This window comes from Phalacrocorax aristotelis, chromosome Z (genome assembly GCF_949628215.1).
Source record: "Phalacrocorax aristotelis chromosome Z, bGulAri2.1, whole genome shotgun sequence".
Classification (NCBI taxonomy): domain Eukaryota; kingdom Metazoa; phylum Chordata; class Aves; order Suliformes; family Phalacrocoracidae; genus Phalacrocorax; species Phalacrocorax aristotelis.
The window spans coordinates 30,691,244-30,704,671 of record NC_134311.1 but is presented as its reverse complement, the minus strand read 5'-3'; positions in this window follow the sequence as shown (position 1 = coordinate 30,704,671).

Here is a 13,428-nt window from a genome sequence, read left to right as displayed (position 1 = left end):
TTCAAATATTAGATCCTATGTTTATGCAGGGTATATATTTGTATATTTGTTTAAGGTAACAGAAATAAGCTCTATAATTTTCAAAAAGTTTGCTAGCGTGCCTCTCTTACACACACCTTTCAATACAGAATATTAAGTTAGTGTTACCATACTTGCATTTAGATCCCACACCAAGGGAAAAAAACCCCATATCAACTTCATATCAATGAAGACCCTTATCTGAAGTTAGATCTGATTTGTGTAAGCAACATTTAAACACTTATATTTGTTTCACTATGTAAAAGCAAATGGTTTTCTTGAACTCACAAGAAGATACAGAGTTTCTCTTGCAGGTTTTAGTACCTTATAAGAACATAACATTAAATTTTCCAGTTCATTGTGACCTCTTGATAAGGTAGATCTCATTTGTGTATGGAAGCAAAGGAAACTGATATTTGGTAGCAGAGGTATTAACATAAAAATCCTAATACACAATTCCACTGCAAAAACCCTGAGGTTGGTATATTGAGTAATTTCACATTAAAGAGAACTCAGAAAATAGGCAAATGAAGCAAACCCATATGTAAACTGGCTGTTAAGAATTTCTTCAGTTTATGTTCCTTTTCTTTAATCTAATCTGTTTTACAGAAAACTAAAATAAAAATAATAAATTATACCATTTTAGACAAATTCATCCTAAGAGTTTGCAGCACAAAATTAAGATGTTCAGAGCTTCATAAAACTAAGTGCAGTTTAAATCAATCACACCTCTTATATGCAGCAAACAGAAGAAAAGCATCACTCAATTAGGTCTACAGTCTCTGGAGCACTATGTGCTGCCTGGAGCTGAGTGCTGCCCTACTAGCTTGCATTGCGAATCATCAGAGATGCCTCGTATGTTTACTCGGAGTTTACATATAACAGATTCTGTAGCATTTAAAAGAGCGGAGGGTTTAATGAACCCTCCTTAAAGATTTGGTTCTTTCTTATTTACTTCTTTAAGAAAATTGTGGTTTAGGATTACTTCTTTCAATTTGCTAGTTTAGCTTAAACAGTTTATTAGTCTTCCTCACTAAGGGGATATTCTTCAAAGTTAATGCAAGCTGTATTAGCAGTTACATTTGCTGGCAGAGCTGGGAATTTGAAAGACTAAAAAAGCCTGCCAGGCTAGAAAAAACAAAAGTGGGAAATACTGCCATATATTCATTCCAAGGTAGTTCAGTAGCCTGAAGTTCAGTTGTACGCCACTGGTTATTTGCTACTGACACTTTGCTTTATCTCAAGTCCTGAATGCTCATTTCATTATGGAGTTGTGCATTTCCAATTTTTTCACATGGTGGACGTCTGGAAGTTTGGTCCACTGCCCTGAGCGCAGCATATGATTGTATTGCAAAGCTTGCGAAGAAAACTTGTAGCATGCAAATGTCGCGTGCAACTCTGAGATATTGCAGATGTGTCTGTGTTTAGCACAGCTCTCCTCTACTGCTGCACACATTGATAGCTAAGGGGAGAGAAATCAATAAGGCAATTATATTTGCAGCTATGCAGTCTTGATAGCAAAATCCCTATGCTGTTGCGGGCAATAGATCAGGCACAGAAGCTTCAGTGTGTGTCAGACCAAACACAGCAGCTCAGTATGCATTTATAGCATTATTAATTACCTTTGGGTTTCATTTATGGGCTTTTATTTTTCCTTTCATTTTTTATGAGGTAGTCTATCCTCACATCCCACTGGAAACTAGGCTACAACCTTTGCTTTCTTGCACATAATAAAGCAGAAACGACAAATTATTTTTACACTTCAGCATTTGAAAGATGCAGAAGCTGATGTGGTGCCTGTTATTGTGTGGTCCATCAGTCGTGTTATAGATCCACAACCAGAAAAGACGTAATACAGTAGGAGGGGAGCACTTGCATGGTTGCACTTTATTCTATAGTTCACTGCACTGTCTCAAGAATGATTGCAGACACTCCCGATGTTATAATGCATTTAAGTACACATATCAAGCAAAGTAAATGGAAACCACAAGTCTTAGGGGCAAAGGGGAGTGTTTCTGTACATTTTTCAAGGAAAAAAGAGTCAAGGCTATTGTGCAGTTTTAGCTACTTTGAGAGAAAATGTCACTTCATACCCAACACTGCAATCAAAAGCATCTAACAGAGGTAATAATGTCAGCACAAGTATCTGTGTGTTGATGTTTAAGTTCAGGTGGCCTGCACTGAAAGCCGAACTTTAAACTGAGATTTTTCTCCTCTGCCTTTACAGTGCACAGTTAGGAGTGCAGTGATTGACAGCCAGAGATGACACTCATGCAACAGGGACACCATCTCCACACTTCCTCCTGGCCACACTCTCAATGACAGTTTAGAGGAGGCTAACATAAGACTATTCAGGGTACATCTGAACATCTTTAAGTGTTGTATAGATGTAAAGCAGCCTATGCACATCAGTGTAGAGCTTTGCAAAGGGCACCTTCTGCAATGGGATATATTTGTCTAAGCAGAGCATCTGATGGAAATGAAAATTGTTGGTGTGCAAGAATCTGCCCAGACCTACACTGGATATGTATGCATAGTCCTGAACTGAAAAAAAATGTTCCTTGATCCCTGCCCCTTGCTAGGGGACCAAGCAAGGCAACAAGCATAAGCTGAGTCTAGGGTCAAGCACTTGTAACAGCACTTGACTGGTATGGATGCCAGGAGTGCCCATGTACTCCAAGACTCATTTTGTCATGGCCTTTTCCATAATGTTACCAGAAGGATTACCAAAAATTACAATTTTAAAAGTTACCTCATGTCATAGAGTCATAAAATCATTAAGGTTGGAAAAGGCCTCTGGGATCATCAAGTCCAACTGTCAATGCAACACCACAAAGCGTCCTAAACCATGTCCCAAAGTGCCACACCTTTGGGGATGGTGACTCCACCGCCTCTCTGGGCAGCCCGTTCCAATGCCTGACAAACCTTTCAGTAGGAAATTTTTTCTAATATCTGACTTAAACCTTCCCTGATGCAGCTTGAGGCCATTTCCTCTCAACTTGTTGCTAGTTACTTGGGAGAAGAGACCAACACCCACCTCACTACAGCCTCTTTTCAGGTAGTTGTAGAGAGCGATAAGGTCTCCCCTCAGCCTCCTCTTCTCCAGGCTAAACAACCCCAGTTCCCTCAAACTCTCCTTGTAAGGCTTGCTCTCCAGACCCTTCACCAGCTTTGTTGCCCTTCTCTGGACACACTCCAGCACCTCGATGTCCTTCTGGTAGTGAGGGGTCCAAAACTGAACACAGTATTCAAGATGCGACCTCACCAGTGCAGAATACAGGGGCACTGTCACCTCCCTGCTCCTCCTGGCCACACTATTCCTGATACAAACCAGGATGCAGTTGGTCTTCTTGGCCACCTGGGCACACTGCTGACTCATGTTCAGCTGGTGTCAACAAGCACTCCCAAGTCCTTATCTGCCGGGCAGCTTCCCAGCCACTCTTCTGCAAGCCTGTAGTGTTTCATGGGGTTGTTGTGGCCCAAGTGCGGGTCCCAGTAGTTGGTCTTGTTGAATGTCATACAGTTAGCCTTGGCCCATCAATTGAGCCTGTCCAGACCTTTCTGTAGACCCTTCCTACCTTCATGCAGATTGACACTCCCGCCCAACTTGGTGTTATCTGCAAACTTGCTGACAGTGTACTCAGTCCCCTCATCCAGATAACTGGTAAAGACATTAAACAAGACTGGGCCCAAAACTGAGTCTTGGGGGACACCGCTTATGACCGGTCGCCAGCTGAATTTAGCTCTGTTCACCAAAACACTCTCAGCTCAGCCATCCAGCCGTGTCCTGGTCCTTTGGGCTGCATAGCTTCCATAACACACTTTGAAGCAGATATACCCATCTCATGTAGAAGTCTGGGTGAAAAAAAAGGTATTTGAGAGCAAGAATTCTTTTTTTGAAAGACATTTGTTTAGCATTTCGATACCCACAGAAAAAGGATACTTATACAGCTTTACTCTCTGCAAAAGTTTATGAACAGAATGTTACTACTGATAAAGAAATATAATTATGCTTATTAAACTTGTTATGGTGAAGCAGGAATGAGTCTATAGATAAAATTATACTCTGTTAAGCAGCTATTTACATTTGACTTTTACAAAACGCATTTTTCCCTCTTGAAATTTCTGAGGTATAGTCTTCTATTGAGTAAAGTTCTTGTGGAAAGATTTTTTAAATTATGACAAGACTTTTCCAAGCTACCAGAGTCTAAGGTGTTTTATTTTCCTCCTTCAGAAAAGTTTTTTGTACCACATAGTGTCTAAAAAGAAAAGCTGCTTCTGCCTAAAATGTTTCCGTGTTTTACAAGACCAGAGTTTCTGATGAAACCTCCATCTCTTTCATTCAATTCATTGTTAGCTTTCCTAAAACCGGACGTTCAAACTTGAATGATGAGCTGCTCTCCACAAACTAGTATTTGCAAGTATATAGGCTTCTTCCAGTTATAAGGTATGCAACCCATTACAGCAGTATATATTTTTACAACCAAATTGGTGGGATGGTGGTACTTCACATAGCTCGGTATTTTTTTCCATATAATAACATGTTCAAAACATAGCTGAGATTATGAAGGAAGCAAAATTAATACTTCTGCCATTTTGTTATTAAACAGGAAATTTCCAGAGAGAACATCTAAGACAGAGTAAAGTGTATAGCATTATTTCTATTCTTAAAAAATACTTGAAGGTTAGAAAGCAGCCGTTAGGTTTATGGAATGGAGATATAGATATATATAGATATAGATATATAAAATCAGATTAACATAAAATGATATGGGTTTTTTTTTTTCAGAAAGTAGGTTTATATGTTAGACAGTTTAAGAATTTTCATTTAAGTTTTCAAAAGTTTTTGCAATAATTTAGCCAGTCTCTCAGCTAAATAACCCTTGCCTGTTGCACAGCACAGGAAGCTGTACATACTTGTATGTGGTAAAATATCTTTTAACATGAAGCACAACACATACCTTGTAAAAAAAGCATATATCCTGCATACTATATTTTGAATATTTAAATCCTTTTTTTTTTTTAATTTTCACTATCTCCTTTGTTATTTTGAATTAAATACAAGCAGATTTGTCCTAAAAACCTCTCTATACAATTTAAATAATTTTCAGACTTTTGTTAATGTTCAAAGGACCTAATTATAGAAGGTATTGGACTGCTAGCAACTCCAACACAACTACAGACAGGATGTAGCACAGTTACTGAAATGTCATACTGACAGATTTCAGACATGTCGTCTTCTAATGTGTCAAAATTATTACTTCTGTTCTGCATTAGAACTTAAATGGATAATTGATTGCAAATGTAGTTATGAAATGTACTTATGTTTATTTCAGAGGCCAAAATCATACCTTCCTTTCACAAATCCACTTGAAAATGCAATATTTTCTGAAGATCTCTTCATTAAATTTCCTGCTATATAGTGGTATCATTCTAAAGGATTTGGTTCCTAAGCCTTTGACAGAATATCTAACAGCTCAGACCGAAAGACATTATTGGCATCATTGAGTATTGATAATATGCACCCATTAGTACTACTGATAACACCACTAAGTAGCTATTAATACAAAAACATGCCAGTTAACTTCTCATTAGGGCAAATTCCCCACTGAGCTCTACAATGATGTAGCTAACCTGGTGGTATTCAGTGCAGTCAGTTGAAAGCAAGCTCAGGTGTCTCTACTGTGTTGCTGTGATTTTTCTGCATGGAAGGATAATTGGATAGATAGCTGTCAGAAATGAAAAACAAAATAAAGGGATTTTCTTTCCTCTCATTCGTGCGCATATACACCCACCAACTCATTTTGCCTGCCCTCTTCCCCTTTGTTTTCTTACATTTGCCTGTCAAGTTGCTCTGGGATTTCTTGCTTCAGTACTGTTGCCTCCATCCCAGCCACAACCAGACTGTCAAGTGCTCACTCTGAAACTGCAGTTCTCGTCTGAATGTATCTGAGAAATAGAGTCAGCTAGCAGAGGCTACTTGGTTGTTGTTTCAACATCTAAGGCAAACCCCTGAAATATTCATGCAAAATTAGCATGCATGGGATGTGGCATATGAAATAAGCACCTCTGGTATTACCAATACATCAATGCAGCAACCCACAGGTACTAAGGGAGGTGTTTCACAGGCTGGTCTGTTTTTGGGGAGCATGCCCTAGTTAAGCCCTGCTTTCATCTATATAACCAAAATTCTACACAAACTCAGTCCAGCTAAGATCCTTTATACTTCTCTGGGTGCTTTAGGTGTACCTTACTTATCAAGAAACACTGCTTACTGTTTATGTTGCATGGTCAAGATCAGGATTTATAAGTCTGTGTTACTGGAACAAAATCCATTACCTGGGACTTCTGTTGTTTGAGCCCTGCTAAGCATGAAAAACCTGCTGGCCAGAAAAAGAGAACATCATCAAAGTTTCCATTTCTTTCCAAGTACAGCACCAATCTCTGGAATGATTTATTAATAGAGGTATATAATTACACAGACTGTGAAACAAACTGTAGTGATTTTAGGGTTGGTTTACAAAGAATAAATAAAACAATAGAGTAATAGTGCTAACAATGGCATCCTTTGTTATGTCACTACCTCACTTTTGTTACAGGTGTGCCAGGACTTTGTCAAAATGCAATGAGTGACAGTGGCACTCAAAGGTGTCACAGAGCCCCCCACCCCAACCCTCGTCCCAGGGGCCAGATGCACAGGGGCACAGTAGATGTAATACCGTAAGGTGCTTGGAATACTGTCTCATTGCTAAGAGTGTTTTGCACTAGCAGAAAGAGGGGTAACACAGGGCCTCCAGAAATGACTAGCAGGGGCCTTATTTCAGAACTGAATTGAAATAATACATATTAGGTTTCTGTATATCAGGAGACTAGGTTGGCAAAGCCCTACCTGAGGCACTACTTGAGGTCCAGGTCATTGTCATCCATATTGTTGGGTACATACATGCCTGCATAAGAGCTCAGAGATGGATTCATAGCTTTCTGTGAATAATGAAAAAAAGTAGACACAAAGTAGTGAAGAGTAACAGCAAAGGATGGAAGCTATTGGGTTTTAATATCTTTTTGAAGATGGAGTCATATTCTTGCCCCAAATGCACTCTCTCGTGTCAAGGTTTCTAAAACAAAATCCACTATCTTTCATAAGCTAAAATAAATTATTTCTTTTCATTTGCATTGTAATAATAACCAGCATGCGTCAAAGAGATGTACTGTAGGATTTTAAATGTTGCAAAGCAAAGACAAGCACAAGCCACAGGGTGCCGCTATTCTCACTGTCAAATAACAAACATTATCTGCGTTTTACTTGCCCAATAAATTTAGGGCAATAAGAAAAGTTGTAATGATACCTAGAAATGCAGTTAGAAGAGCTGAGGGGTGATTTTGCATCTTGATGACTCTCCTTGAGGAATTACGAGGAATGTTACAATTGCAACCAAACCCATTAAAACAAGGAATGAAATTCAGCATCAACGGAACGACAGTACAGCAGTACAATGCCGAGATAGAGCCAGACAAATTCCAAACAATCCTTTATTTCTTTCCACTCCATGATCACACAAAATTGTGATCAGATGATTTAGTCTACAGCATAATTAGTTTGTACTGTATTTAAACAGGCTCTTAACATTTCGGGGCTGATCTCCCAATATCATGGTGCTCCACCTGTTATGGTATTGTGCAGAGACTTCTCCTTAATTTAAAATCTGTTTCATTCCTCAGCTGCAAATACCTTCTGGCAGTCTTGTCCTTCTGTACCTGTGAAGTATTTGAGGTTAAGTAGTTAACAGCTCTTTCCAGTGCTTGCTTCAAGAAAAACTGGTCTGCACTGATTGGTTTAAAATCTATAATGAAATGGCCTTGGCAGAGATTAGCTCTCCTTGATCAATAGAGATTATTGATTGATTTCCTTTGTAAGGAAAGTTACAAGTACCTTGTTAAGGAAATTATAATGCTTCACCGTTGCTTCTTGTAGTAACCCCAGAGTGATGAAGTGCTTGCTGAAATGTATGCTGACTTTGAAATAGCTTGCAGTGATAACTCTCGGGAATAACAGATTCTCCTGGTTTTTAGTAGCTACCTTGCTGAGGAAAATTTCATTCCTTCTCCATCAACTGCTGCAGAAACATGGCAAAGAGAAGACTGTCCTGCTTCAGCTCACTGTAGCAGGAGCTAAAATCCAAACTTTTTGGATTTATTAATTTCTGTTGCTTACACTTCTCATCTTAGTTCTCAGCTAAGAAGTGGAACCTACCTCCTATACCTTTTTCTGAGGTCCTAAAACATAAAAGGAAACCAGTCATCAGCACCCCCTCATGGCAATGCAAAACCAACAGCAAAGCTAAATAAAAAATTACATATCAGCTAACTTTATTACAGGTAGAACATTGCAAAATTTATTTCCAAAATACCTGCTAGGAAGAGTCATGGAGTGCAGCAGAGAGAGATTAGCTGGGTTAAAATATAGCAAAACCATCTGTGTAGGATTTGGTATTAAAAAATTAAAGGGTGGTAAACACTAGAATAAGTATTGAAGTATAAACAGATAAAATTATTTTAATTTTGTACTCATTCCCATATAAATATATAATCATCTTCTTTACAAACTTCCCACCTGTCTGAGCAGCTACACATGAATATCATTAAGGGAGACTGTGCCTTGATTGCATTCAGTATAATACAGTGTTTCCCATATCATCCTATAAAGTTACCCGGACCTCCAAACCTATTAGGCAAATGTTAGAGTACTACTAATAATAATAGCATAAATAGTAATAACCCATCAGAGATTCTATGTACACACCATTTCACAATTGAAAGTAATCAGGGATGGAAATCAGTCACTGTGTGAAAAATGTTACACCACTGAACCAGAATGCTTACTATATTGGCAGACAAGATCAAAATACCACTAGGAAAGGGTGGACTGTCATTTATTTATTAGGTTTTTCTTAGTGTACATGGTATGATATTCAGCAGATTTATCATTTAGCTTCACAAGGGGAAGTTTTCATAGCCCTTAACGGCTATGAAGGAGCTTAAGCTCACTGAAAGGGTGTATATGGTAATCATTACCATAAAGTTATCATCATATAACACACACACAAAAAAAAAATCCCAAAACCCCACAAAAAGAAACCAGCAAAAAACCAACCCTGTGGAAAAAAAATTTGACTGTTCCCAGAATGGCCTAATTTAAAGGGATCTGGTTCTCAGACAAACTGTTTAATGCTTTGTGGAAATCACTCTTGGAAATCTCCAGTAGCTCCATGGAATTCAGGAATTCTTTGCTGTGACATGGCAAGTTTTCTTCAAATTCATCGGTAATACTTATTTTTTTAAAAATCAGTAATGAATAATGATTGATTAATCGTAACATGAGATATCCACAGGCCCCTCATGAACATCAGGTAGGTCAATGCAGTGAGTGCAATTACTGAAGATTGTGTTTGAATGAAAAGATTGCAGAAAAGTTGGGAATAAAGTAAAACTCACTACTATGTTTTCCTGAATATATGTTAAAGCCTTATGATGTCAAAACATTTTTAGGTATAACTTTCTATGTAACATTTCCAAAAGGAAGAGGCATTGGATAGTTCATCAAGTTTGCAAATGCATTTAAACTTTCACTTCTGCTTAGGCTACTTTACACTATTTTAGCAAGGATGCAAATGAAAATCTGCTGATAAAATGTCAGGGTGAGAATGCTTAATTGAAGGGAAAACTTTAACAACTCTGAGACAGCTCCAAACTCCTGCTACATTGCCTATACAGAGTCAAGTACACAATTAATTTATGTCTCAGGAACAGATCATTTTATCTTTTATTTTGAAATTAATTTTCACCAGATAGTCTGCATCACAGAACGACTTGCAAGTAGATTTGATATATTTAAAAAAAAACCATTGTAAAGCCCTGTACAAATTCTGAAGTTGTCGTAAGTAGGTCCTGCAAGTTGCAATAAGAAAATTGTTTATTGTCTCTATAGTCGCCATTTGAAGACTTTGTTTAGAAGCACTTTCATGCAAATAGTTTAATGTTAGCAGAAGAATAAAGCAACACAGTACCATATCTTCTCTGATATGCAGTGTTAAAGCAGTATTCATGGGACCAATTAGTAAGTCAAAGCTCAGGCTTCCCTCAGCTGCTCTAAAGAGAAGACAGCAAATGGCTAAAGATACTTCAGACACAAATAACAGTGCACAAGACTTGTTCAAGGAGTTGGAGTTTTGCAGACAGAAATCTTCTTTCACAAAATAGTTTTCAGAACTCTTCCTATTTCTGTTTACATAGCTATGGATTTGATATTTTTTACATAAAGCCAAGACTTCCCATTTTCTTTTAATGTGTCAGCTGGTCTACTTTGTTGTTTAGATTGAACTCTTCATGCAAGAGACCCTGCATTTAAGTTTGTTTGAAACACTACAATTTGTTTCAAGTATTTTCTACAAATTTAAATAATGGTTTCCAGTGATCTGGTTGGACTTGTGATTTTAAGGATTAAAAATATGGATTCAAAGACTTTCAAGATAATTTCATTGCCAACTATTTAATTGTTCAGTTTTTTCAACATTGTTAATTTATAACCAAAGAAAATGTCTGCAAGTCTGATGTCATTCTTTATCCATGCTAGCACACTGTAGTTATGATTAAACCTAAGATTAAAAGTGCTTGAAAATTTATATGGCTTTATGAAAACTCAACAAATACAAGAAACATTTGGAAGCTCATTACAGTGAAAAACTGGTAATTAAAATGAAATATTACACCTGCAAAAATTTGTTTGCTTGTTTCAAAGTCTTTGATGAATGTATAGTGCCTGGTTGAAGAACCATAGGCACATTTTAAAAGAATCAGACCTGTATTGGTTACAGCCTTTGAATCATGGTGTACTTTTCTGTTCTGACAAACTAGAAGTCCTTGAACAGATAATTATATACAAAGTCTTGAGGCTCAATTTTACCTCCTGATGAGCAATCCACTTAGGTGAAGCCAAAGGAACATCACAGCATATCTTCCAAATCAAAACTGAACTTCCTTGAAACATAAGGAAAACTTTTTAAAAGAGACCCTGAATGCCTCATCTCACTCACACCAATTTAATTTAATTTTCAGAGCAAAGAAAGTTACTACAACAGATTACTAATAGTGCACTTCAAGTTTACAATCACAACCATAAATCCATATTTGTTATTTCATCTGTTATTTCATTTCCTTGATCAGTAATATTGTGCTGACCATATAAGCCATGGAGCTCCTTTTCTGTGTAAGCTGACTCACCAAATCCCTATCTATGCAGCCCCACTGAAGCCAAAGTAAGAGTTATGCACTTCCTTTTAAAACTTTCTGCCTGTACTGCTCGGAAAAAGCTAGCTTGTCCTTTGCATTGCAGGACTAAAGCTAAGTTACTTAATTATCCTTCCCTACTTAGAAATCTTTTTACCTCATTCAGAACAACTCATTCAATATCTTTCCCTCTCTTTCTCTCACCAAAAATAAATAGAATGCAACACACCATACAGGAATAAAGTATCACAATATAACTGCAAGAAGCCGCTGCAGGTGTTCTCAGGAATCAGTTTTGTTGAATATGTACTGTATTATATAGATGCCTGTGCAGTATGCAGTCACATTCCAGCTGTGCTTAGCATCATACAGAGGTACCAAGAAGATAGACACAATTTTTCTTGAAGGTACAGGCTGCTTGAAAGCAGGGTCCTTTTTTTTTCTTGGATAAGAAACAACAGTTGAAGGAAGTGGAAGAAAACCACAGAAAATGAGGGCACACATATCAATAGTACAGGCACCGACTACATGTTATGTATCCAGTTAGTTTCTGAAATAATGAAAAAATCTGTCTGAAACACAAATAGGCTGTTCTGTAGGCAGTCTATTGAACCGCATCCCTGTGTTGAGCAAAGTTGAGAAACTGACTGCTCTGAGAACATTACACTGTCAATGCATGGATGTCTCTAGTGGCTGTCAGCGTACAACAGATAATATTATTCATATTAACATTACTGTAGCATTTTTGGAGACCTAATCAAGAGTCAAGGCTGACTCATATAGATGCAACATGTTAAGGATAGTTGCTACAGAGATCTAACCTAAGCATAAGGCAAGAGATAAATATGGATAGTGGGAGAAGCTTGAAAAATTAGTATGACTAAACAGGCCATCACTGCAGCAAACTGAATACTGGATTATATATAAAAATATTAAATTATATTAAAATTCAGAGATGAAAGGTAAGCTTTGAGGGCTGTGTAAGTAAGGAGAATACTTGTATTTGATATGACAGAGAGTAAGAGTCATGGGCTGAATGAAACTAGACAGGTGACATGATGAAAACAGGCTAAGGAAATTTTATTTACATTGAGAATAGATGCATTAGAAGCAAGACTGCGTCCTTCCTCTTCTCAAGGACAAAGAAAGGCTTTGCAGCAACCAAGTCATAAATTGGGATCCCAGACAAGGATCTTAGCTGCATAAATAAATAGGAACCACCATGGGTTAGATACGTTATTTGACAAAATCTACATAGACCGGAGAAGTAACAACTGAAAGAGAGGTCTGAGTTGAAGAGTTTTCCCAGTTATCAGCCTAACACACACTACGGTGATATTCCACAGGAACAGAGAAAAAAAAGTGGCAATGGAGAACCCAGAAGGAGATTAAAGTTGTTTTACTCCTGCAGAGCTAACAACTAAAACAGAAAGGGAAAAAAAGTACTTAACCAGCTACATTTTCATGTGGACAGTATAGAGAGGTCTGGAATAAAGAATTTCACTTTAAAACAGTAGTGAATCTGTGTTTCAGTATTCAATCACTCACAGAGAAACAAGGTGTTGAGAAAGCAAGCTGAGAAAGGTGAATACTGTGGGACCCTCCCTCCTTTACCTATCTTCAACTCACTAACACATGCACACATGCATGAACACACAAGCTGATCAGGAGTGGAAAAGCCCAATGCTGACGGAGTGATTAGAAAACAATAAATTCTTTCTCCCATTCTCCCTTATGCCTACTGAAAAACACACAGTCTTGCCAAATCTTACTTTTGGACAAAATATTGACTTTTGGATAGAAAGGACAAAATGCTCACTCTGAGTATATGTATGCTGTCTTTTAAAGTTGTAACATCTCCAGTTAAACCTAACAGTTCAAAGAAAGTACTGAATGGTGTCACAGAAATACTGTGAAATTAAGTCAAACAGGAAGAATATGGGCGGTTTATATATCTGCACTGATTAGGAATAGAACAAAAAGCTCATATTTAATAGCACCTGTGCACAAATTACCAGTGAATTGTTTTAATTGGGCAATACTGTTGAAATAAAGCTGCAATCCTTTCTGGTTATTTATTTTATGAAGCCCCCAGGGCAGCTGATAAAGCACGATGAGAACGTTTAT